General features: G+C 49.3%; 1 long non-coding RNA gene across 1 annotated transcript; it reads right to left on the reverse strand.

Annotated features, from left to right (window-relative positions):
- Positions 1-19403: 19403 nt before the first annotated feature.
- Positions 19404-25413, reverse strand: LOC105876000 (uncharacterized). The gene is made up of 3 exons (XR_001156217.2): positions 24484-25413; positions 20655-20850; positions 19404-19858 (listed from the first exon to the last, which is right to left on the reverse strand). It is a non-coding gene; the product is annotated as an uncharacterized LOC105876000 (long non-coding RNA).
- Between the last annotated feature and the right edge of the window lie 326 nt (positions 25414-25739).

Genomic DNA, 25739 nt, shown 5'->3' on the forward strand with positions numbered 1-25739 from the left:
ATTTCTATTGTTTATAGCTCCCCCATCTGTGGTATTTTGGTATAGCAGTCCAGACAGACTAAGACAACATCAGTACCTAGAAGTGGGGTGCTCTGCTGTAACAAGTACCTAAAAATGTGGAGGCAGCTTTGGAACCGGGTGATGGGTAGAGGCTGGGAGAATTTTGAGGTACATGCCAGAAAAAGCCTGTGTTGTCACCTATAGATCACAAAGGGCAATGCTGGAGGGTGCATAAGAAGAAAAGCTTCAAGCTCTAGCTTATCTGAGTGGCCATGAACAGAATGCTGGTAGACATAGGGACAGCAAAGTCCATGCTAATGAGATCTTAGGAATACATTGTTGGAAACTGGAGGAAAACGATCCTTGTTATAAAGTGGCAAAGAACTTGACTGCATTATGATCATATTCTAGTGTTTTATGGAAGGTAGAACTTACGAGCAATGAAATAGCATATTTGGCTGAAGAAATTTTTGTAAAGTATTGAAGGCACGGCTTGGCTTTTCTTGAATGCATAGTACATAGTAAAATTCAAAACGAGAGAAATAATTTAAAGGTGTAATTTTTAATCAAAAGGGAAACAGAACTTAAAGATTTGGAAAATTCTCAGCCTGTCCATACCTTAAAATGAGAAGGCATGTCAGTGACCCTTTGATAAGGAGAGCAGTGCGGACTAGCCAGGCTCTGCTCATCAAGATAATGAATGGAAAAATAACCCTGAAGGCATTTTGGAGATTATCAGAGCCGCTGTCCCATCTCAGGTCCAGAGTGCCAGGGCCTGGGGGACAGAATGATTTCAAAGGAGAGACCCTTAACATCTGCAGGACCTTGGTGCTCACTGCCCAGTACTACCTTAAGGCTCTGCTTCCCATATTCTAGAGCAGAACTCCTCGGCCACCTCGGGCTTGGCGCCAGTGGGCCCAGATGCAGTGCGGGCAACGGTAACTGCCCCTCCAGAAGGCACAAACAGTAACCGTTGGAGACATGCATGCAGTGTCATTTCCACCAGTGCAGGGGGGGTGGCTATCTCCACCTGCCTGGATTTTAAAGGATGAAGCTGACCTGGCACCTCAGGTGCATGATGCAGGGGGGACCACTGCAGAGAGTCCCCACCAAGGCACCGCCTAGAGAAGCAGTGGGTGCAGAGCCGACCGAGTCACCATAGACTGGTAGAGCCTCCAGAGGGTGACTCCAACCTGGGAGAGCTGCAGCCACCTGACTCCAACCCACTAGAGCTACAGCGTGGACTGTCCCAGCAAAGCCATGGGGGGTGGGGCTGCAACCTCTGGCCCAGTCTGCAAGAGACAACATCAAATTAAAGAAAGTTATTCTCAAGCCCTTACGATTTAATTTTGTTTGTCCTGTTGGATTCCAGACTTACTTGGAATCTGTAACCTGTTTCTTCTTTCCTAGCTCTCCCTGTTGGCATGGGAATGTCTATCCTATGCTTGTCCACAGTTGCATTTTGGAATCACATGACATGTTCGATTTCACAGGCTCATAGCCGGAGCACAGTTTGCCTTAGGATGAATCATACTCTGAGTCTCACTCATACTGGTTGAGGGGATAATTTAGATGAGATTCTGGGCTTTAGACTTTTGAGTTGATTCTGGAATGACTTAAGACTTTGGGGATGGAATGAATGTATTTTGCATGTGAGGAGAACACGAATATGTGGGGGAGGGGAGGCAGGCTAGAATGGTATAGTCTGAATATTTATCTCCCCCCAAATTCATACGTTGAAATCCTAACCCCCAAGACAATGGTATTAGGAGGCAGGGCCTCTGGGAAGGTGACCAGGGCATGAGGACTAAGAAAGTGGGGTCAGGGCTCTGATGGGAGTAAGAGAGGGAGATTTGGAAGCACTAAATGAGAGACCTGCCCAGACCTGGGGGAGGTCGGGCAGACTCCCTGAGGAGGTGACCGTAGACACGAGAACAAGCATGGAAGGATAAGTAGGAATCATCTATGTGAACTTCCAGCAGGGTGGAGCGATGTTCTGGGGGGGGGGAACGAACACACGCGGTGAAGATCACAACGAGACAGAGCCTGTGCTTTTGAAGGTCTGACGAATTGTTGAGACCTGTTGAGAGATGAGACTGGGGTAGCCAGCAAGAGCCAGAGCACGAAAAAGCTTCTAGTCCCCAAGCTTCTCAAATTAGGGCAAGCGTCAGCATTACCAAGAAGGCTTGCCAAGCACAGATTGCTGGTGTTAGAGTGGGAAACCATAGGACCACAGAACAAAGAACAGGGTCACTGAGCCTGAAATCATCAAAAGGAGTTTTATTGACTAGCTCGAGCTAGGGTCTAAGTCCCAGAGCACCAATATGGCGGCCTCTATTGGGACAAAGACCTGGCGCACCGTGGGACGGAGCCCTTTATACCCTAGGTGCATAACCTGCCCACACGCTTGACCTTTACATTGATTGGTTGGCCCCTTGTGCCCATGCGCTTGCCCTTTTGTTTTATCCCCAAATTTACTGAGATCAGCCCACTCAACCCAACTTCTTAAAAACAAGCAATATACATAAGCTAAAAGAAAGCACCTTAGCCTGAGGCTTCACACTGGCTCCCCAGGTCTGGTATGGGCCTGGGCATTTGCATTTCTAACAAACCCCCCACTGATGCTGATCACCTGTCCCAGCACTGCATTATTTTGGGTTTAGTTAAGTAGTGAAGACTTTGCTGTAAGAGAAAGGAGAACAATGGTGCGTTTTCCCCTAAGGAGTGGTCAGATGTGCCTTTCAGAGATCCCGCCTGGCTGCAGTGTAAAGGATGGTGGTTGGGCAAGGGGTGCTTGCTGGGAGCTGCTGGGACCCCAGTGTCTCCTGTCACTCCCCACAGCAATCAGGAGTAGACTCTCAGTTCAGAAAGCTTTCTACTCTAGCGCAAGACAGAGCCTCCCGTTGGAGACAGTGTTCCATAGGCCTCCTGTGTTTTTGCACATCTTGCTATTAACTGACTTTGTTCCAAACTATCTTTTCAATGTTGTTTGTATAGCAACCAGCCTTGGAAGATAAAGATAGTGCATTAGTTTAGTATCCAGTATAATAAAGATAATATCTCCTTCTGGAGCAAATGTCAGGCCAGCTTTCTTCCCATTATAAAAATCTGGGTTCTCTAAGCTCAGAATTCCCCTCCAGTAGCACAACCTGCACACACAGGTGTCACCTGACCATCTTTCCATCACCCTGTAGGAATTAGGGCTTGGTGAACCATGCCAATGCTAACACTCTGGCCACCGGTATTGCTGTAAGTAACAAAGTCCTTTGTCTCTGACCAGGAGTCTTGTGTATTCTTCCAGCGTCCAGGCAACCATGGCAGGCTAACTTGTTGGCTTGTGAGCAGGGAAAGTACCAGACCCTTCACAGTTCTTAACACCCTCCCCACCTATTGCACCCTTCTGCCTCCTTCGGTGGCCCCTCTCAGCAGCTCCTCCCCTATATAAAAAACTACATCAGTCCAGCCCTTCTAGACGGCTTTGCAGTAATATCACCTGCATCCATGCTCCATGTTCATCTGCACGTGGGTTTTCTCTCTAAGCCTCCCATTCCCAGAAATCTGGTGCTCAGAAGGCGACAAGACTATATTCATAATCTCATTTGGGCTTGGGGCTTTCAGATTGTCAGGTACTTTTGCATTAGTCACCGTGTTTGATCTTCCCAACAACGGTGTGAGGGATTCTCAGGTGAGAAGCAATTTGGGGAAAAAAAAAACAAAACACCATGGGGAGAGGTGATATGGTCCCCATTCCACAGATAGGGAAACTGAGCAGCTCAGGCATTGAGACTCATTAGCAGGGTAGGACCGACTCCAAATCCAGTGCATTTTCCACGACACCGCTGTTGCTGCTCGTTTTCATGTTTTAATGTCAGCCTGAGCTGTGCATGATTATGTCAGGTAAGGCCTGACAGAAGTAAAAAAAAAAAAAAAAAAAAAATCCTACAAAGCCAAAGAGAAATGGTTCAGAATTATATTAGCATTCATAATCAAGAACTGCCTGTACATTTAAACATTTCCAGGCCCGGCTCTTAACCAAGGCTGTGCGCAATAGCATGGGCTCTATCTCCTATCTTTAAATGGGGGGGGGGGGGAGGGTCTTTTTAACAGTCCAGGAGAAGAGGCTGTGCCTCCCAGGTAGAGGGGGAGGCTGCAGGCTCACTCCAGGCAGCCTGGTTTGTTTTTGAATTGCAGATTGCCCAGTTTGATTGGAAAGTCAGAAGTCTCGCCAGGCCCCCTGCAGATCTATTTATGTGGAACTGGTCTTCTCCTTTCTGAGATGAAATAAGCATCAGAGACCACCCAGCCTGCCTGACACAGCCCTTCCTGTTGTCAAAGCAGGTGCCAACATCAAGCTAAAGCTGAACATTTGGGGAGCGCTAAAACTCTGAACAGCTCCCCCCACACCTGCCCCGTGTGCTCTCAGAATTTCCTTTCCTGCTGCCAGTCTGCAGAGAGCCACATGAAACTTTCAGCACCTGCCTCCTCCTCAGCTCCTAGGTCCCGTCCTTTCTTCTCTACCACTTCTGTTTCATCTCTAAATGATCTAATATTAATGTTCTCATCATTACAGTGTTCGGAGGAAAAGAACGGGTTTTGTCCACAGAGAGAGGGAGTTGAGAAATTAATATAATATTTGTTCAGGATTGATTTCAAGCTGTAATCCCTGCTGCCAGAGAGACTCATCTGTTTAAAACTATCAGACACTAATTACCCAGAGTTCGAACACAATAGAAGGATTGAGCAGGGACGTCCTATACTCCCCCACACACTGGTAATTTAGCATTGTTATTTATTAGGAGGAAAAAAAATCTCTTGGTGAAGATGGATCTCCCATCCACTTGACTGGCAGAGGCTCCCAGAGGACTGAGCTCTACAGGGAAGAAGCCCCCGGAATTTCTTGATTGCAGAATGCAGAAACTACATTCACCCGGCTACAAAGATCAAATCCATTCCAAATTCTTTTCCTCTCCCTCCTCCAACCAGATCCATCTGGGCACCCCATCAAACCCACCCCTTGGTGATGGTTAATAAAAATCCCACCATCCTCTGGGCAAAGCAGGGTTGGAAATGCTGATTCATCCTTGAGTGTTCTCTTTCCTTCATCCTCCCAAGTATAGTTAGATGCCTGGTCCTAGGGAGTCTGTTTCCACCATGTTTCTCACATCTGACTCAGCGCCTTTAATTTCAAGGCTAACACCCCAGTACTTGGGCAAGGGATGGACGGCCAACTGCAGGCTCTATCCCTTTCCCATCTATGTTATGCTCCACTGCCACCATGATTCCAACCCCCTAAAAAAGATGGGGGAGGGAGAAGAGGAGGGACAAGGAAGGAGGAGGAGGAGAAGAGAAGCATCCATGTGGCTGATTGGAGGAGCAGGGAGAGATCTGGCTGTGGGATGAGGAAGCACTTTGAGAAGGAAGGGGCCTAGGGAGCTAGGCCAGGGCTCCCATATGGTAAAAAAAAGAACTTAACATTAAGGAGAAGAGCAAGAAAATCTGCAGCGGACATAGAGACTAGAGCAGTCCGCTTTGCTCAGATTTCACATTTTATTCGGGTCATGCTTCATGGCACCTATAATTTACCTTATATTGTCATATTGGTCCTAATAGACTTGAGAGCTCCTTGAGTTAATAATCAATATTTCTGGACCCACTGTTCTGTACCAGACACGGTACAAAGCAATGTAGTTGCTTTGTTAGTAGTTACCAAAACAGACATGGTTCCTTTTTTAAGAAGTGTACTGTCTTGCGGGAAGACAGACAATAAATCAACAATTAATTTAGCATTTATGAGAGCACAAACTACTGCCCAGGAGGAGTTCCGGGTGCTAATAGGAACATATAATTAGACTGGGATTGGGGACTCTTTCTACAAAGAACCAATATTCCAGGTAGGGATTATCTAGACAGAGAGAAAGGAGAACATTTTAGTTTTTATTTTATATCTGGAAGAAGCATGTATTAAGACACCTCAGCGATCACACACAAGTTCTAGAAAGCTCCCTTTGGTAGCAGTGCAGAGGATGGGGGACATGGAGTCGGTGAAGGGGGGATGGGAACGGGGTAAACAGGCTGGGGGGCTACTGGGGGAGTTTGCATGCAAGATGATAATGACCTCAACCCGGCTGGAGAGAAGGGGCTGGATTCAGAGACATGAAGAAAAGAGAATCACCAAAACTTAAGTTCCGATTGGCTTTTGGTAGACAAAGAGGAAAAAGTCCAGGATTTCTGCGTTCTGGGTAGATGGCAGTACCACTAACAAGGAGGGGATATCTCAGAAGAGCACTGGGAGGCAGGACAGAAGAGGAGTTCCATTTTGGATAAACTGAGTCTGAGTTACTGGGGAGATGCTAGAGGAAACCTTCTAGCCCTTTCATAAGGGCTATCACGGTGTTATCTGTAACACCTTTATTGAGGCGTAATTGACATACAATAAACTGCACATGTTTAAAATGTACGGTTTGCTAAGCTTTGACATTTGCATATACCTGTGAAACCATCACCACAACCAAACTGGCGAACACAACAACCACTGCACAAGGGTTCCCTCTGCCCCATCGAATCCCTCCTTCCCACCCCTCCCCACCTCCCCTCTGCAGGCCACCACGGATCTGTTGTCTGTCACTATAGACTACTTGGTGTTTTCTAGAGTTTTACATAAATGAAAACATACAGTATACATGTATCTTTTATAGTGTGTATGTCTTTTGTGTGGGGCTTCTTCCATTCAGCATAATTACTTTGAGATTCATCCATGTTGCTGCATGTTTTAATTCATTCTTTTTTATTAGTGTGTAGTATTCTATTAATTGTATATACCGCTATTTGTTTATCTACTCACCTATTATTGATGGGCATTTGGGTTGTTCCCAGGTTTGGACTATTAAAAATAAAGCCACTATGAGAATCCTTGTACAAGTCTTTCGCCTGATGAAAAACCATAGATTGCCTTTTCTCTTGAGTAAATACCTAGAGTGGGATGACTAGATCATATATACGCTGCTTATAACACTGTAGTGCAATTCTGGCACTAACCATTTGACACGGACGTCCCCAACAAAACTGCCCTCACTTCAGATGCCAGTTGCAAGTTTGGGGGTCCCCAGGCCACCCACACTTCTGACCACCTGCCTATAAATCCACAACCTCTTCAGGTTGTATAATTCACTAGACTGTTTCACAGAGCTCTGGAAAGCACCATACCTAACATTCCAGTTTTATTACAAATGATACGAATCAGGAGAAGCCAAACGAAGAGACACACAGAGCAAATGCAGAGTTTCTGTGTCCTCTCCACATGAATCAGGGCATGCCACCCTTCCAGCACATCCGTGTGCTCACCAACCAGGACGCTCCACTGAGCTTTGGAGTCTGGAGTTTCTACTGGGGTTTCATTACATAGGCGCCATTGATTGTGTCATTGGCCACGCGCCTGAACTCAGTCTCCAGCTCTCCTCCCCTCCCTGGCAGAGGTCAGGCTGATATCACCTGGCTCAAAGCCCCAGTCCTCTAAACACACAGTTGGCCTTTCTGGCATGACCAGCCTCATCTTGAGTCATTTCCTTAGCTAAACTCAGGTGTGGTCCAAGGGCCCACACAAATAACAAAGGCACTTCTATCACTTGGGAAATTCCAAGAGTTTCGAGGTTCCTTTCCAGGAACCAGGGACAAATATCAGTTAAATTCTTTATTATACAACAATGATGTCTTATATTTAATAACTATTGGTCAAACATGTTAATGATTACATTAATAGATGAATACATGAATAAGTGAATGACTAGGACTAACTTTTCAGTCGCATATGACTAAAAACCAACTCAGTGTACCTAGGCAGAATGTTGGCTGACATAGTGGGGAAAATACTAATGAGTATTCAGGGAATAAAGACCTTCAGGTATCCAACAATCGAGAGCTAGAACCCGCACGTGGGACCATCAGCAATCTGTCTGCACCATGTACCTCTCATTTCTCTTGCCTCTTTTCATCTGCAGAATTGCTTCCACACCCCTCCCCCCTTAGCAATAGGGAAGATAGCCTTCAGTTGCCCTAATTCATAGCTTTTTTTTCTCTTAGCATAAATATATGTTTCGGGGACCAACTCTACCTATTTGGATCACGTGTTCAATTCTTAGATCCATCACTGTCCCAAAGAAGGGGATGTCCAGGCCTCAGTCACATGCCTGTCTCTGTGGTCTGCTGCCATGCCTGGCAGGATGAATAGAACCTTGGGGACTAGTGGGTCCCCCAAGGAAGAGATGATGAATAGATAAATATGAGATGTCTCCTACACTTTATGTCCACATAGTGTTGAAAGTTCAGAAAGGAGTTTCCACATATATCACCTTGTGTACTCCTCACAGTAACCTTTTCCCAGTAGGGTTGTGTTTCACAGACAAGAAAATGAGACCTGGTGAAATTAAAGTTCAGCTAAAAAAATGTTAGAAATGACCAGGACTTGGTCTTCTAGCTACGAGTTCAGGAAAACGTTCACCTACTTTGTGCTTTAGAGTCCAGGCAAAAACGTTTTATATTCTTTTATCAACGATTCCTTCATGTATTAATTCAGCACCTGTAACACGGCAGGAGCTACAGCCACAAGCATGATGATGTTGCTGCCCTGGTGGAGCTCACATGCCAGTGGGGAAATGGATAATAATAAACCGATGCTAGCCAGCAGTGCTAGGAAGAAAATAAAACAGGTCAGTGGGAACGGGGACACGCCGGGTAAGTGGCTAGCGAGGGCCTCTTGGAGCAAGGTCATGGCGCTGACCTGGGTGACATTCCTCCTTTCAGGTGCAGCTTGAGAATAGCGGCCCCTTTGTCCCTTGGCGGCGATGCCAGTGGCCGACCCCAGCCCACCGGCACACCGCCCTGCCGGGAGGACCCTCTTTGTAACTCCTCAATGACAGGCTTGCAGAGTCTGAAATGTGGGGGAACAACCCACACTACAGCTTCAATTATTTAAATGTCACTAAGTCTGATATTTCAGACTCCTCTGACAAGAAAATCATGGATTCTCTTTGGCAGTAGGAAGTATTTCTGCCTGGCTAGGGGTGTCCACCAAGGACCTTTTGTGGTCTTTGCAGGGGCAGACGCATGAACTAAGCAAGGGCGGCTCCAGCTCTTACCTTTGAAGCTGTGATGAAAACCAAGCCCACTCCTGGCTCTTGGTACAAAGGAAAGTAAAGACAGCAGCACCCCCGTTCCTTTGGGAAGCCGGCCCTGTCTCTCCGGGAGCCAGGAAGCCATGTAACATGTCCATGTCAAAAACAACGACTCCTCTGGGAGATCATCAAATTAAGCCCTTTCCATCGAAAGGCTTAATGCTATTGATTAAAGAGCAGACACCGACATCAGAACTCCCCCGGCCCCATAGTTGCATGAATTTTTCGTTCTCCCCATCTCTAAATCTTGAGCTGGAACACATCTGGTGCCCCTAGGAACTCGAGACTGAGACAATAAGCAGAGCCCTCTCCCCTCTTCCTGGAAGGTTTCTGCATCTGCCTCAGTGAGGAGTGGAGGGCTTTCTGTGTGGCCTGATGGCCCCAGTTTTTATAAGTAGCGGCTAACGCCACCTGCAAGGCACCCTAGTGCACACAGCTGGGCACGGCAAAGATACTCATCCCCTGACTGAAAGTATTAATGATATATTTTATAGTTTCATAATCTCTCCATGTTTGGCCCCCTTTGCATTGAGCCAAACACCATGGAAAGCAATTGAAATGGACTTGCTGCCCCAAGCTGTTGTAAGGGAGGAAAAATACCCTTTCCTTCTACCCTCCTAAATTCATGGCTGGGGTATAACAAAAGACAGATTAACAAGAGAAAAAGCTTATACATTTATTTAATATGAGTTTTATGTGACATGGGAGCCATCGTAAGGAAACGAGGACCTGTAGGAATAGTTAAACCTGCTGCTTTTGCTAGTGGGTCTGAGTAAGAGGGGACAGTCACATGGAGACATGTGACAGGACAAGGAGCATGAGGGAAGTGGCATGAACTGGGGGGAGCTCAGCAGCACCTGCCTGTTCAGATCCCTCTCTGGCTCCTGCCTTCTGGGTGCAGGGAGGGCGCCTCTCACGTGAGGGTCTTATGACCTGCTTCGGGGGAGAAGTGTAGGGGAACGTCAGAGTGAACTTCCAGCTTCTGTCGAGTCCTCACCTTTCTTCAGTTTAAAATATTCAATACGCTAAGGCGGTGGTCCCCAGCCTCTTTGGCACCAGGGGCTGGTTTCATGGAAGACAGTTTTTCCACCTCCACGGGGAGGCGGAGCTCATCGGCAGTGGGGCGTGGCCGTAGTAGATACAGATGAAGCTTGTCTCCAGCGCCCCGTTCACCACCTACTGTGCAGTTTTAAGTTTCATGAAAGACAATTTTTCCACGGATAGGTGGGGATGAGGAGGTGGAGTCAGGCGACGAGACACAGCCAGGTTCCTAACAGGCCACCAACAGGTACCGGGCTGTGGCCTGCTGGTTGGGGACCATATTTTGGAGTGGCATGTCCTGAACACATCATTACTTACACGCTTGAAGCTCTGACTCGGGTGGGGCAAAGGCAATATATGTAACCTAAACATTTGTACCCCCACGATATGCTGAAATAACAAAATTAATTCATTAAAAAAGAGAATGCCAAGTCTTTCCTTCCCCTTCTTGACTGCTACGGCGCTCCTGTGTTTCCTGCACAGGCCTAGTTCCATGTCATCTCTGTGTGATGCCTTCCCTGAGTCCGCAGGCACAGTCTGTCCCCATGGCACCTTGTACACATATGGCACCATCACATGGCACTGTAGCACGTGAGGACAAGGTGTGCACGCGTCTTCCCCGCGACTGTGCATGCCTCGGGGGGAAGCACTTTGCACAGTGTCTGGCGGAGGCTGGAAAGTCAGAAAGTGTTTGTCAAATGGATAGTTTAACGAATGGGTGAACGGGCAGATCCATCATTCCTCACTTTGAAATTGCCATGGCCGTGGATTACAGGTTTGAGAACATTGATCCGGTTCTTGGCCTAGTTAGATTGCTGAGATGGTCTCACCATCCAATAATCAGTCACCCCCAAAGCTGGGCCTTCTCTGAGAAGCTCTCTCCGTCCCACCACGGCTGAGAGGTGTGCATGACGAAAAGGAGATGCTCACAGGAAAGCAGCCTCGAGCGTCGTGGAGCCTGAGCCAAAGACTGCGTGAGACGGATAAAGTCCACAAAGGTCCATGAAGGAGAGAGAGACCCCACACCCCTCCTGCCAGAACCCTCCTGAAGGTCAGCAGGAGGAGCGCTAGGACACAGTGGGCAGGGGGCAGGTTAGAGCCCTCTGTTCCCACAGGAACACCCCAGAACCGGGAAGCATGGCAGAAACATCACAGAATTTCCTTTTCTGCAGTTCTTAAAGAGGCTGCCACTTGTCCCACACCCCCACCCTTCCTCAATCCATGTCAAGTGGCTGGGGACAGTCATGCCTGGAGGCAAGGGGCGAGAGGCTGAGACCTCCACCAGCCAGGGGACTCTGGGGCCCTCCCAGCATTCTGTTGCTAGGAAACTGGGCAGCCCACCAGGGACGGTGGAGACAGGGTGGTGGCTTCTCCAAGGCCCCATTCCAGGCACAGCGATGTCAGTAATTAGAGCTCATTCCTTCCTGACACCAGCAGAGGCCGTCCCCGTGGAGGGAGGCAAGCAGGGCTGCTGGCTGCAATCCTTCCCTCCCCACGGGCAATCCTTCCTCCTTCCTCCTGGTTGGGGTGAGGCGAAGCCAGGTGCAGGAAGCAGCCGAATTAAACAATGTCACGGGGGTGGGGGGCGAGAGGGACGGTTGTGATACCAAGGAAATGTTCATTCCAACAAAAGGAAATCAAAGCCCCAAATGATCCCGCAGGGAGGAAAGGTGAGCAGGAGGGAAATGAAATGGAAAACACCAACAAATTGGAAATCAGGCGCAGAGGAGGAGGGAAGGCATTGAAACACTCTCGTGCAGAGTGTTTCAGTCGCAGGGATGCGACTCCCCAAAGAGCCAGTCTTTCTAGAGAGGACCTGAGACCCAGCAGGTCCGTGTTGTAATCCCACAGAGTAAGGACGGCCACTGTGTTGCTGCCTGTCCGCAAAGAGATGGCCCAAGCCAGGATGTCTCAGGCCTGGAATTCTTCTTGTTCTCTGGGAAAGTCACCTTAGCAGACCCAGTCACCTCAAAAGACTGGCTGATTCTCTTGCCTCCGGTGATTTCCTGGTAAGGCTACCTGGGCACCCTTGCAAACGTTTCTCGTCTTGGCAACAGCGAAAGAGCTAGTGACCAGATATGTCTGTACCAACCGGACAAAGGGGCGGAATGCAGGGTGGGCTCCACCAAGCTCCGCATCTCAGCGGCTCCCTGTCCTTCAACGGTCCCCTGGGGATTCAGCAATGTCTCCGTTTGAAAGATGAAAGGAGCCATCTTGCTAAAAAGAATGTTTTCCTAAGCACCGCCCCATCTCCTCTCCAGCAGCAGGTTTTGGAGACCTGGTAAGTTCTCTCACTCACCCCTCTACAGTCCTGTTACTGGGGCAGCCCTTTCGCTCCCTCTGCCTTTCCGCCCCGTCACATGATGCTTCACTCGTCCCCACCAGGAAGGCCCTTCTTCTTCCTCTCGCTCTGGGCTTCTTGCATGTTGACCCAGCTTCCTCCAGAAGCTTCTGCACGGGCCAGCTGGGCATGTCGCCCATCATTTGCACTTCCTTCATGGTACTCCTCTGGGCTCCCCTGTGAATGTCATTAAGTGTCTTTCTGATGTTTCTTCCAGCCTTCCTTCATCTGAGGGCCTCACAGGAGCCGGCTCAGGCCTCCTCTTCCTCAGCACCTCCCTGTAAGCCTGGGTTCAGGGCAGAGCGAGTGCACCAGCTGACTGACTCCCAGAGGTCTGGACACCACCGGCCAGACTGGTGTTTGGGCTAAATTACATACTTTGGAGGAGGCATCTATGAGATCACCTTTATAAACCAACAGGCTGGACTCTGAGCTGTCATGTTACCTACTAGATCCCCCAGAAGGAGGGAGTCGGAATTGAGAGATGGATTTCAAATGTTCACTTCCCATCAAAGGAGATTCAAACCGTGCATGTGAGAGCAGCTCAAGGAAGCAGGGCTTGCTCTCCTAGAGGAGAGAAGCCTTGGGTTTACACGCTAGCCACCTGCCAGCGCGAGCCAGGCAGGGAGGAGGGAGAGGAGACTCCATCCTTGTGCTCCATGGGGTGGAACCAAAGCCGGTGGGAATGAATGTGGAAAGACTTCAGCTCAATAGAAGAAAAACCACAGAATAGTCTAGCTGGCCCTGAACCCACTGGGCATCCTGTTGCTAGAAGGGTACAAAGGAAATGTTGAACAATTTATAGAGGCGATTTAAGCATGGAATGGGGAGAGAAGAAGGCGGTGGAGGAGAGGGAGGTAAGAGTAGACCAGAAGGCCTTCAAAGTCTTTCCCACCCTACAGAATCTGCTCATTACTACAGAAGGACAATGGCTTAACACAGCAAGGGACTTCAAAGTCCTCTAGAAGTAATTGTCCTAATCATGACATCAGGAGGTCTGGAAAGAACTCCAGGAACCATTTTCTATAATCTCCCCATCACTAAGTGGCTCTGCATGACAGTGTGTTTATCACCAACCCAGAAATTTCCACTGGAGCTGGCTGGAATGTCTACAGGGCTGCTGCCAGAGGTGGTGGTGGGCTCTGCGGTGGCAGATGGGGAAGAGAGGCACTTTCCATGCTGGCAAAACATTCCTCAGGGCCCCAGCGCCAGCCCTGGGATCTCCGCTGATGCACCTCTCCGCGCTGGAGGGAGGGAGCGTGGCAGGGAGCAGCTGGAAGCAGTGAAACAAGCATCCTTCCATTGTCGAGCTGCCTCGCCAGCTGCTGACAAGGGAGGGGTTTGCAGACAGACTGAACCTATAGCAGGATGAAAGTCGCTCAGAGACAGACACACACACTCCCAGAGTTTCCTGCGCTTAGGCTGTTTGGAAGCTCCTGTCATACGCACCTCGAGCAAAGAGAAAGGAGGCGAGTGGGAATGACGGCTGGAAGTTGGGCATGTTTCCCCAACGCTGGCGCTGCTCTGTAATTCTCCTCCTCCTTACGGAAGCTTCCTTTCACAATAATTGGGGAGTGGCGTGACTCATGATCACGGCGCCTTCACTCTCTGAGGAGCAAGAGCCAGTTGGCTGGCACAGGTGGCTGGTGGGATCTGCCCCTTGGCAGGGCTACTCCTAGACCCCTCTGGGGCTGCCACGTGCTGGCTAGCGTGGGCCAGCACCTCTGCAGTGCTAGCCTTCTGCGCCTTGGAAGCATCTGATGAGCTTTGCACTCTCTGTACAGGTGGTTGGCATCCTACGGGCACAGCCGTAGGCTCTCGGAGTGGGCACGGGCCAAATTACCCTCCTGGTGGTGGAGCAAGATTAGCTAGGCTGGGATCCCATAACAGGAGAGTCTGCGATGCCGGGTAACTCCTGCTGGTTAATCCTTTCATCTCAGCTCTGCTGCCACCTTCCCCGCCTGCTCCCTCCACAGTCTAGGTTAGAAGCCATCCCTGGGTCCCCATCGCCGATGCTGACTTCTATCTCTGGTCACCATGCTGCACAGGCCCTGTCTCTTTGCTTTCCTACTCATCCAGTAGATTTTGAGATCCCTGAGGGTCCTTTCCGAGCATCGTGAAAGTAAGCCAGTCTGTGCCTGAGATTACACACTGCTCCAGGGCAGAGCAGGGCTGGGACCAGGGTGAACAAGGAAGGCACCCGGGTGCAAAATGCCAGCAGGGACACACTCTCAGGCCCCTGCAGAGAGTAAATGCCTCCTGGAAACACTGCACACCATGCAGCTGCACTCACCCCAGCCCTGGTCCCAGGGCACAGAAAAGGAAAGAATATTAATTGTTGAGAATAACTATGGAGAGTCACCACATTATTTCTTTTATCTTCAAAGTAAGATAGTACCTATTTTATAGGTACTGACATCCTCAAATTAAACATGGCAAATTGAAGCTTGGTACAATCCGGTACCAAGTCTTCTGAATGCTGAAGTCCTTGCTCATCGCAGAGGACACGAGGTCAGGTAAGAGAGGACTGAAGGGACGTTCTCTGGAGGGACAGAGGCCTCCCTGCGCTGGACATGAGCATGGCGGTGCTCTGCCCAGAGCCCCCAGATCCCCACCCAGCAGGTGTGGCTGGGGCCTGGGCACATGTGCGTCTCCCGAGCTCCCCTCATCTCCCGAGCTCCCCAGCAGGTCCCCGTGCACTGTCTGGAGGTGAGGACGCTGCACTTCTTCAACCTCCCCTCGCAGCACCTCGTGGCACCCACCACTTGGGATCAGAAGTCCTCCCTCGATCTACCCTCATCTGCAGACCTTTCACTGCCAACCCCCCCCCAAAGAGGCCTCCGTGGACACCCCCTTCGGGCTGCCAAGTTGTGCTACTGCAGTGCCGAGAGGGACCCCGGGCAGCAGCAGCCACCACTCTGTCTTGCCTGCTGCCATGGGCTGCAGGGGCGTCCCGGGGTGGCGGTGCACTATTCCCAGGGTCTGCAGTCTCAGAGACAGATGAGTGGCCCTCAGGGATGGGGGTCTCTGTCAGCAGCCCTCCTAAGGCCCAGATGGCTCTGCGTCCCCAGCCCACCCCTCTGGCTCCTGCCTTGACATCTACAGCCCCCCTCCACCAGCGTCGCCACTGAGGAGAGCAAGCGCCAGGTGAGCCTGAGTGGGCCCCACACGCCCCCACACATAGAGCCCCGCCGCCGTGCCAGAGCTGGCAGCAGTGAGGCAGCCGGCCACACTCCAGGTTTCCAGAGCGGAGACGAAGATCCCACGCTTGGGACGAGTACCTGGGTGGTGAGATCAGCAGGTGGCCCAGCTTGGAGCCGACCTGTCTACCTTGATGGGGAGACCAGAGGCCCACCCAGGAAATAGGGCTCAGGAGAGGATTACGCCTGCCCCTCCCAGCTGCCACCACCCTCATTACCTCTCACCTGACTTAAGTTCTCGGGACAGTCCTGGACTGCCCTGCCTGCCCCCCTACCTGGGCCACCTCCAGCCTACTCTACACAGCCTGGTGCACTTACCTTCCCAGGCACAGCTCCAGCAAGGGGCTCTCCTGCCCACAACCCGGCACCCATTGAACAGAGGACAAGCCCCTCACCCGGCATTCCCAGGCACCCCTGGTCTGGCCCAGACCTCCTGGAGTGTTCTCAGCTGCTCCTCCAGCACACCCCCATTCTCCCATCCCCGCCCACCCAGCCCCCTGTGCCCACCTGCCCTTGGTTCTAGCCTTCATCTGCCAACACCGACTTATCTTACCCCCTAGACCCTTGGCCTTCTGGAGCCCTTGGCCTGGCGCTCGCCCATGGCATTGCATCCCTCCCGCACGCACTGCTGGGCCGTGAGTTCCTCGAGGGCAGAGCCGCCCGGCCCTGGTCGCTGTCCTGCCCGCCACCCCACCATCCCCTGAGCTTCTCCCGCACACAGAAAGGTGTCAGCGGTGTGAGTGGCGTTGAATTCGGATAGAAAACAGTCCTTAGTTTCGAAGGCTCTAGTTGCAGACAGCCCTCGTGGGCAGGAAGCTCTGCCTCTCACCCAGCCCAGTTCCAGCCTGTTTGGACTTCATTTTCATTCCTCGGTGGAGATGGAAAGCAGTGGATTATCCTCCCCTAAATAATCACCTTTCTTGGGCTTTAACACTATTATTAAATCACCTTCGAGCCACCGTTATTCTTCAGGCTGAATAATCCCAGTTCTTTTCATGTTCCTTCAGAATGTTATTCCTGCCCTGTAATTAGCTTGGCAACGCTTCTAAATTCTCCCCAACTTCTCAACGTCCAGAAAGAGGAAGGGACTTGGGAGGGGACCAGAAAGCTCTGAACTGAGGGCCTACTATGTGCCAGATACTAACCCCCACTGCATGTAATCTTCTGGTCGCCAGTGAGGTTGCCGCTCTTCACCCATTTTACAGATGGGGAAATAGAAGCTCCACGCGGTTGGCAGGGTTTCTCGACCTTGGCACCATTGACATTTGGGTCCAGATAGCCTCTTGTTGTGGGGGAGCGGGCTGTGCATTGTAGGGTGTTCAGCAGCACCCCTGACCCCCCCTCACTTGACGCCAGTGGCAACTGCTCTTCCCTCCCGACAATTTTGACAACCATGTCTCCAAACAATACCAAACTTCCTCTGGGGATACAACACCTCCAGTTGAAAATCACTGTGTTAAAGAAATTTCCAGAGACCAATTCGTTTAAAAGTAACAGAGACTAAACTTAGATCTGTCAACTCCAGAGAATTTTCTTTCTACTACCACCATACAGTCTTGTAAGACAAAGTCTCCCTAGGAAAATAATGGAAGAATATCATTACGTTTTCTACTTTCTTCACTATTTACTCCAACATTTAATTCTCTGTATGTGTCACCGGAATTGACTAATAGATTATGCTGGTCCATGTCTAATCCACACTCTCCAAGTCCACCCTCGTTCAATTTGAAAGCATAGCTTGGGTCCACTGTGACCACAGGAGTTTTTTTTTTCCCCCCAATCAGCTGCTCAGTGTCACTAATTTCAGGCCTATTGCAGAGACATAGCAGAAGAAATAGAAAACAGATCCCCCCCTCCTCCAAGAGCAAAAGGTCTGACCCAGGAGCTGGATACACACGTGAGCAGTTCTAGCACTTACTAAGAAGTGCACAGGCCGTTCTTGCACCATTCCTAAGCAGGCTATTGGCAAGTAGGAACACTGAGTCCACCGAGCAGTTGCTTAGACTACAGATGCCAAGCAGTTGGTGTAAGGAGTCAGCTGGGACCAGCTGACTTTGGCACAGTGAAGATGCTGCCATAAACCGAAGCAGATGAATATTGTGGACTGCAAGTTGTGACAGGGACGTGCGTGCTGATGGGACACGCGATAATGAAACCAGGTGTCTGCTTGCTGCATTTGCTATTTCTGCGCTGCAGATCTGCCCCGGGAGGCACGTTCTGCTCTGAGACAAGCTCCTCCGCCCGGTTCCACCTCCTCTCTGCCAGGTGTCACGGGTGGGGAAAAACACCAGGTTGGCACATGGTGGTGACCTTTTCACTCCTCGTCCCAGGCATTCACGAAAGCCACGCCAGGCCCAATGCAGCTCCTTGATCTCTTTCCATTTACCAAACTCTGAGTTATTTTTCAGGATTCTTCTCTCCTTCGATCCCCACCACCTACTCTCTATGGTGGCCAAATCAGCCTGCCAATCTTACCCCGTCACAATTTTCTATTAATATTCTTTTTTCTCATTCATTCTTTCAACATAGGGCTTTTGAGACTCTACTCTGTACCAGCTGCTGTCCTAGGCACTGGGGGTACAGCAGTTGCAAAGCAGACACAAATCCCTGCCCTCATTGTTGGGGGGAAACTGACGTTCTGATCATTATTTCCACCTGCCTGCTTTGGCCTCATACACTCTATCTTACCCCTTAAAAACTCAGCCCCTCCTTCAGCCTTAGGTCACACCTCGCTCACCTCCTCCATGAAGCCCTTCCTCATCCTGAGCAGGGTCTCTCCTTATTGCAGAATGCTGTTGCCTTTACCGTGTGAGCCGTGCAGTTGGCATGTATGGCGCTGCTTTTCCTTATCTTTGTGCACCTGTCCTCTCTCCACTATAATGTAAGATCCCAGGAGGGCAGGGACTCTCTCTGTTTTGCCTCTGCAGTCCTGTGGCACCCAGCAGAGTGTCTGGCACAGAGAAATAATAACATCATATTAGAAAAATAATAATAACGATTGTATCGATTGCATGCTTGTGAAGGATCAACCATTGTTCTAAGTACTTAATAAATATCAGCTCATTTCATCCTGATGGCCTATGGGGTTGGTGGGGGCTCACGCAGGAAGTAGGAACTCAGGTGGAAGTAGCTATGGTGGCAGTGGCGGCAGCAGATCTGGAAAAGCTGTGTGCCAGGAGGGGCGGAGCAGGCGGTTACAGAACGTAGGCTCTGGAGGAGGACCTGGATTGGAGTCCTGGCTCCGTCACTTATCAGCTGGGTGACCTTGGGCAAATGACTCCTCTTACCTTGGCTTCATTTACTTTCCTATGAAGTGAGGATAATTACAACCCCCACGTCCCCGAGGTGTGTGACAACTGCATGAACTAATGCAGACAGCACACCACCAGCACAGAGGTGCCTGCTATTATTATTATTATTGTTATATCCCTCTTCCAAGAATCACCCACACCTGCTTCCTATCCCATCCTGCCCCAGCTCCCCATCCCCTGCCCCCAGCACACCTCCTTCCACATCTTTGCCCAAGTAGAGGAAAAGCTGAGTGCATTATACTGAGAAGAGACTCTTCAGTTGCTGCCTTATTTCTCCTCTTCCAACAAACAAGTCCTGAAGCAAATAGATCCCAGACGTCACGACTCATTTATAATAACCCAGCATCTTGGGACCAGAGAGGGGGTGGAGGCTCTGCTTGGGTGTTGACAGAGCATTGAGGACTCCAAGATACAAGAATCCAAGGGGACAGCTCAGGAAGCGAGGCTACATGCGAGATTACTATCATCTCTTCTGTGCAACTGCAGAGATCGGCTGAGCTCTTTCATTAGAAATCTGATGCCGTAAAAAAAAAAAAATACACAGCAGAATCAAAACTTGGGCATGAGGCGACCTCCTGGGGAAAGCAGCTTCACGTGTGCCGGCTCCTGGCACGAAGGGCTCGTTCATCCACCGCCTCTTTGTGTTGTCGGCTCCCAGCACATGACCGTTATTCAATCCGTGTTTTGCAGGGTACCAGGAGGGCTAAACCCTCTGCATTTCTCATACTTCCACAGCAGTTGGGGTCTGCAGCAGCCTCCTTCTCCCTGGCTTTCATCTCTGCATCCCTCCATTTCTGCCTGCAGCAGAGAAGCATCAATTATACACTCCAATTATGTGATTATACATATTTTCACTAATTAATAATAATTCTTGCTATTCATCCTGCCAACTCCCATTGGAGGACTTCAGAGGACATTTGAGAGGATAACTCACAGCTTTGCCACCTGGGAAGGAATGGGCAAGGCCTATAGAATTCCTGGGATGAAAGGGAAACTGAGGCACCACAAGGTACTTCCTTGTGATAGAGTTGACCACTGAATCTAAGACTTGGCTTTGTCTTGGTAGAGGATTTGCTCAGGAAAATGAGCCCACTGGATGTCGCTGCTGCCTGGAGAGGTGTCAGGAAGAAGAAAGTAGCCCAGGGATAGTTCTTTATAGGTGTTGAATTGGCTATCATTAAAGCTAAGATTCCCTCTTATTTACAGAAGTTTGGATCTTTCTTTTGGTTACCTATCATACTTATGTCCTTCTCTCTTGAGATGTACTAACATGCTGTGAAGAAAAGTTACTTTATGACTTGAATAAAGTACAGTTCTACTTCCCAGAGTCACATGTCCAAGCAGTATGGGACCTGAGAGGTGACCTGGTCCAGTGTACCCAGTTTTCAGAGGCAGAGGCTTGAAGCCCAGCTGCACCCCAATGTCATATCCATTGTCAAACCTAATTATCAAGACAATACAATAAGATAAATTTTACTATCCCCATGTTACAGAAGAAACCCAGTTCTTGAGAGTGACTTGCCCAAAGTCACATTGCTATTAAGTGACAGAGCTGTGACTAAACCCAGGTTCCAGTACATTCCAAAATCAATACCTTTTTCATTGTGTCATGTCAATAGCACAGCCAATTAGTGGCAGAAGACTCCAGCACTTTGACGCGTATGACAAATCAGTGAGCTCTTCGAAGAGGAGATAAGCCAGACTGACAAAGAGAACAAGACGTTCCATACTCAAGCTGAGTGTTCCCGAAGCCAAATTTCATTTTCATTAGGTGCAGTCAGATAGTCGTCCTACTCATTGAAAAAAAAAGAAAAATCAATCTAAGCAGTTTTCAGACTGAACAGACTCATCAGTTGATGGACCTGACTCGTTCAGGTCAAACAGTTCATCCAAGCTGAGCTAAAGCCGTGATGCCAGCAGGTTGAGTGTGGTTGAGTGAGGTTGAGATTACGTCTCCACACCCAGCTGCAGCCTTGCCAAAGTTGGTCCAGCCATCAGTGTCCATCCACCAGCCTCCCCTCCCCCACCTCCACCGCCTGCCGCATTGCCCAGCTGCCCAGCAGAGAGAGCTGGGCATGTTGCTACCTCAACCCTACCCCCACCACAATGGGGAGACAGAGCGTCAGGACTGGCTCCATCTTGAGTCTGTGGCCAAGGGCAGAGCTGGCTTTGGTGGACTTGGAGAGTCCAGGCAGGCTGAGCACTTATGCCCGTGAACAAGCAAACCTACCAAAAGGAGATGAGGCTCTGGATCTGCCACTGCATCAGCTCTCCATTTCACAGGTAACTCTCAGCCAGGGAGCCCAACAAGGGCAGCCACCAGCCAAGCCCTGAACAATTCCCATCACAGAAACAGGCCTGAGAACCCTGCCTGCCACTTTCCCCAGCTGCTTAGTTCTGAAATAAAGACAGAACCCCCATATTCCTGTTCCAACTCAGAGACTGGATGTGAGCTCTCCTGCAGCTTTTGATCAGTCCTTTTCATAGCACTGATTTGCTAGGCTGTGTATTAACTTTCTGTATAATCTTCTATTGACTCTATTAGAAGTTGACTCTATTAGAGTTAGTATTAAGATGCTATTATGCACAAAGATATACAAATGGCCAATAAACACATGAAAAGATGTTCAACATCATTAGTCATCAGGGAAATGCAAATTAAAACCAAAATTAGATGCCACTACACACTCATTAGAAGGGCTGAAACTTAAAAGAATGAAAATACAAGTGTTGACAAAGACATTGAGCACCGCATATATACTGTAGAGCTCCATGACATAGACTGTCGCGCATTCCCGGTGGGAGTGTGAAACGGTACAACCACCACTTTGGAAAAATAGGCAGTTTCTTACAAAGTTAAATATACATTTATCTTTAAACCCAGCAATTCCATTGCTGGTATTTACCCAAGAGAAGTGAAAACATGTGTCTACACAAAGAGCCATGCAAGAATGATCATAGCAAATTTATTTGTAATACCCCAAACCAGAAACAATTCAAATGCCCATCATTAACATGTGAGTGAATAAGCAAATCATAGTGTAGTTATAAACTCAATGGAATATTACTCAGGGAAAGAAAGGAATGAACTATTCATAAATGCAACAAAATGGACAAATTTCAAAACAATCATGCCAAGGGAAAGAAGACAGACACAAAAGAGTATAGTGAATGCTTCCATTTATATAAAGCTCTAGAAAAGAGAAATCTAATCTATCGTGACAAGAAAGCAGATCAGTGATTGCCCGGGCCCCGGAGTGGTGGGAGATTGAGTAGCAGGAGCACCAGGGACGCCAGAGGGTAATGGAAACGTTTATATCTCGATGGTGGTGGTGTTTACAGAAGGGAAAACATTTTTCAAAACTCACTGAGCTCCACACACATAAAATAGGTCTATAAACTTTAAACCAGTAAAGCTGGGAAAAAGCCATGTATAAGATTATTATCAACAACCTTAACTTTGGATTTAAATAAACAACTCTAAATTAATAACATTTATATTTAACCCAAATTTAGAATTTAAAGAACAAATGTCAAATGAATGTTCAAAGAAGAAAACCTACATACACACACACACACACACACACACACACACACCCACACACACACACACGCTAGTATGGTGGACTCAGTGCTGGGGACCCAGGAATACCTGAAAATTGCCCCTAAGGAGACTCCTTAAAGAGCTAGAATACATACAAAGGAGGAAAAGCAAGACAAAGGAGTATGTTTTTATCAGCCATAGCTTTGTCCCCAAATCTACTCTAGAACTATATATAGTATCCTAGATGGCACCTCCTGGAAGATTCCATTTGCTAGACCAGGCATCCTGGAGTGATACAAAACCAAACAAGCCCCCAGGCCCTCCTCCTGCTCCCGGTGCCTAGACCCAAGTCTCAGAAACTGCCTCTCCGGCCTGAGCCTCACCTGCCAGCACCAATGGAAAAGGGACCAGAGAGGGGCCTTCGCTCACTCAGGGTTATTTCACTCTCCAGGGCATCACATGCTGGCACATGCACTAATCCATGTCCAGCACATCCTCACTGCACAACAGGATCCCACATCCAAGTTCCTACAGGGGCCTGCTAGGTAAGGTAAAGGAATGGGTGAAGTGGGCCCACTGTGAGACAAGAGGGAGTGGTGGGGACTGGGGCAGGCCCAGCAACACACAAGTTCGTGTAAGAGGAGCCCCATGCTTCAGTTGGCATGTGGGAAGGTATGGTCAGTGTCATCAGGCCTTCTGCTTTTTCCAGAGGAGACAAAAATTCAGACTTTTATGTGAACTGTCTCAATTTTAAATATTGGCAAACAATTCAGAAAATTTGAAACATGGTACGGGCCAAACAAAACATATGCTCAGGCCAAAGCAGTGAAGAGCCACCAGGCTGTGAGACCAGGCTAGAGGCCAACGTCCCCTTAGGGGCAGACATCATGGCCGGGCCCCAGGGCTGTATTCCCCACCGAAAGGATTTGGTTTGACCTCCTAGTCAAGGCATAGCTCAACATTCCCAGCAAGTTATTTTCCAGCTCATCCTTGAACTCTCCAGTGACCAGAAGATTGACCATTCCATCATAGGACTCTGCACTATCTCCCCTACCTGCTTCTGCTGGCTCTGACCATTCCTTCAGGACTCAGACAACATGGCGCCTACCCCAGGAAGCTTTCCCGGATCCCTATATCCACATGGGAGCCTCCTCATCTATCCCCCCCTTCCCCCCAGACTTCCCTTATCTCAATTCTTTCCACACTGCATTGCTCGCTTGTCTTCTGACCATGCTGAGAGTTCCTGAGAGCAGAGCTCATATATCCAGTGGTTAACACACATAATCAGCATATCAGTTAGCCTAGTTTGATTGCAAATGATAAAAATTCCCTCAGACTCTCTTAGGTGCACTGGAAATGTATTCTCTGTGTTCACGACCAGGAAGGCATAGCTGGATTCAGGCGCAGCTGAGACTGGGGTTCACACAATGCCGGCCACGTCTGGTCTCACCCCACCTCTCCTCTGGACTCAACTCTCATCCAGCGCCCAGGTGGTAGCAAGATGGTGGCCAAAGAGAGACAATCCAGGCTGTAGAGATACCACATTATTAACCCATTTCAAAGAAGAGAAAACAGGGGCACAAAGATATGAAGTAACTTGCTCAAGATCACACATGAGGTGAAGGAGTGAGAAGACAGAGAAGCAGTTGGCTCCTAGAACGTGTGTAATAAACATGATATAATTCTGTCCCTGAAGTGTGCCTTTTTCTTGGTCAGTTCCAAATGCAGCCTCTGACAGCCAGGCAACCTTTGTCTAAATGGTACAATGAGCACTCTCCCCCCTCCCCTGCAATGTCAACAGTATATAATGGCAGAAGGTGAGCAGAATAACTTCAATAAAAAGAGAATTACACAGAGGGCAACAGCCCATGGCACACACACTGCATATCCTGGCAGGAAGTGAGGTTCTTTGTCCTCCAGCGTGATTTCTGGGAGATGTCCCTTGTCCATTGTCTTCCAAGGCCACGCCTGGGATATACAACAGGGAAGATGAAACTTCTGGAAAGAAGCTCTCTACTTGAAGGGCTAGTGGGGACTTGTGGATTGATTGCCTTAAATGATGGGCATCTTAGATAGATTATTTGACAGCTTTGGTGTTTCTCTTGTAGAATAATTTGCTCAGATCTTTAGTAAATGACGGGCATCTTAGATATGTTATTTGACAGATTGGGTGTTTGTCTTGTAGAATAATTCTCTCGGATCTTCAGTTGGCTGCCCTGTGGGTTAGTACATGAAGCCCCAGCTGGGCAGCACTCTGCGCCGCCCCCAGCCAGCAGCCTTGCCTCCCAGCTCCACCTTCCCTGGGGGAGGGGAGGGGATTATTTGGCCCCTCGACTCCAGCTGCGTCCCCTGCATTGAGTTGGGGGCTCATCATAGAAGGTGCCTGGGAAGGGTGGTGGGAACCAGCATGTTCCCAGGGTGCCCACTTTCCTGTCTTAACTCACACTAATTTGGGGTTGGAAAAAACCATTTAGCTTTCCGACCCTGCATTCCTGCACATTTCTGGCTGCCGCTGCTTTCAGTCATAGGCAGGAAGTGGCTCTCTCGGTAAAGCCTACTGTAAATGCCATCCGCTTTCAAGCAAGCCAGTTTCACCCTGAGCTTGTCACTTTCTAATAGCACCTTACTGAAAGTCACTTCTGTTTAACAAGGACTCCAACTTCTCAGCCATGGTGCCTGCGTCCCCACAGCCCGGCACGCCCGCTCAGCCGTCACACGGGTGTGATCTCCCACTTGCGCACCCCCACTCCCGGAACTAACGTCTGCATCCGTTTTATTTAAAAGTAACAGAAAAAAAAAAAAACCTATTCAAAAATGCCAGGTCTGGCTCCCAGCACAGCTGGATTCAAGGGCTCAACTGTGTCATCAGCGCGTGGTCTTTCCGTTTCTCCAGTCTGGCTTCTTCCTTGTGTGCTTTCTTTTCAGGTTCCCTGTGGTCGCCCACAGTTCCAGACCCACATCCTCACCGGTTACCGTCCAGCCAGGTTAAAGTTAGAGCTTTTCTTCTCCGACAAACAGAAACTCCGAGTCCACTCTTACTGGCCCAAATTTGTCACGTGACCACCCCTGACCGCAAGATGGCGCCTTGGGGGTGCAGGGCTCTGATTGGCCAGGCCTGACCACATGCCCAGCTGG

Source organism: Microcebus murinus, chromosome 4, assembly GCF_040939455.1.
Source record: "Microcebus murinus isolate Inina chromosome 4, M.murinus_Inina_mat1.0, whole genome shotgun sequence".
Taxonomy (NCBI): Eukaryota; Metazoa; Chordata; class Mammalia; order Primates; family Cheirogaleidae; genus Microcebus; species Microcebus murinus.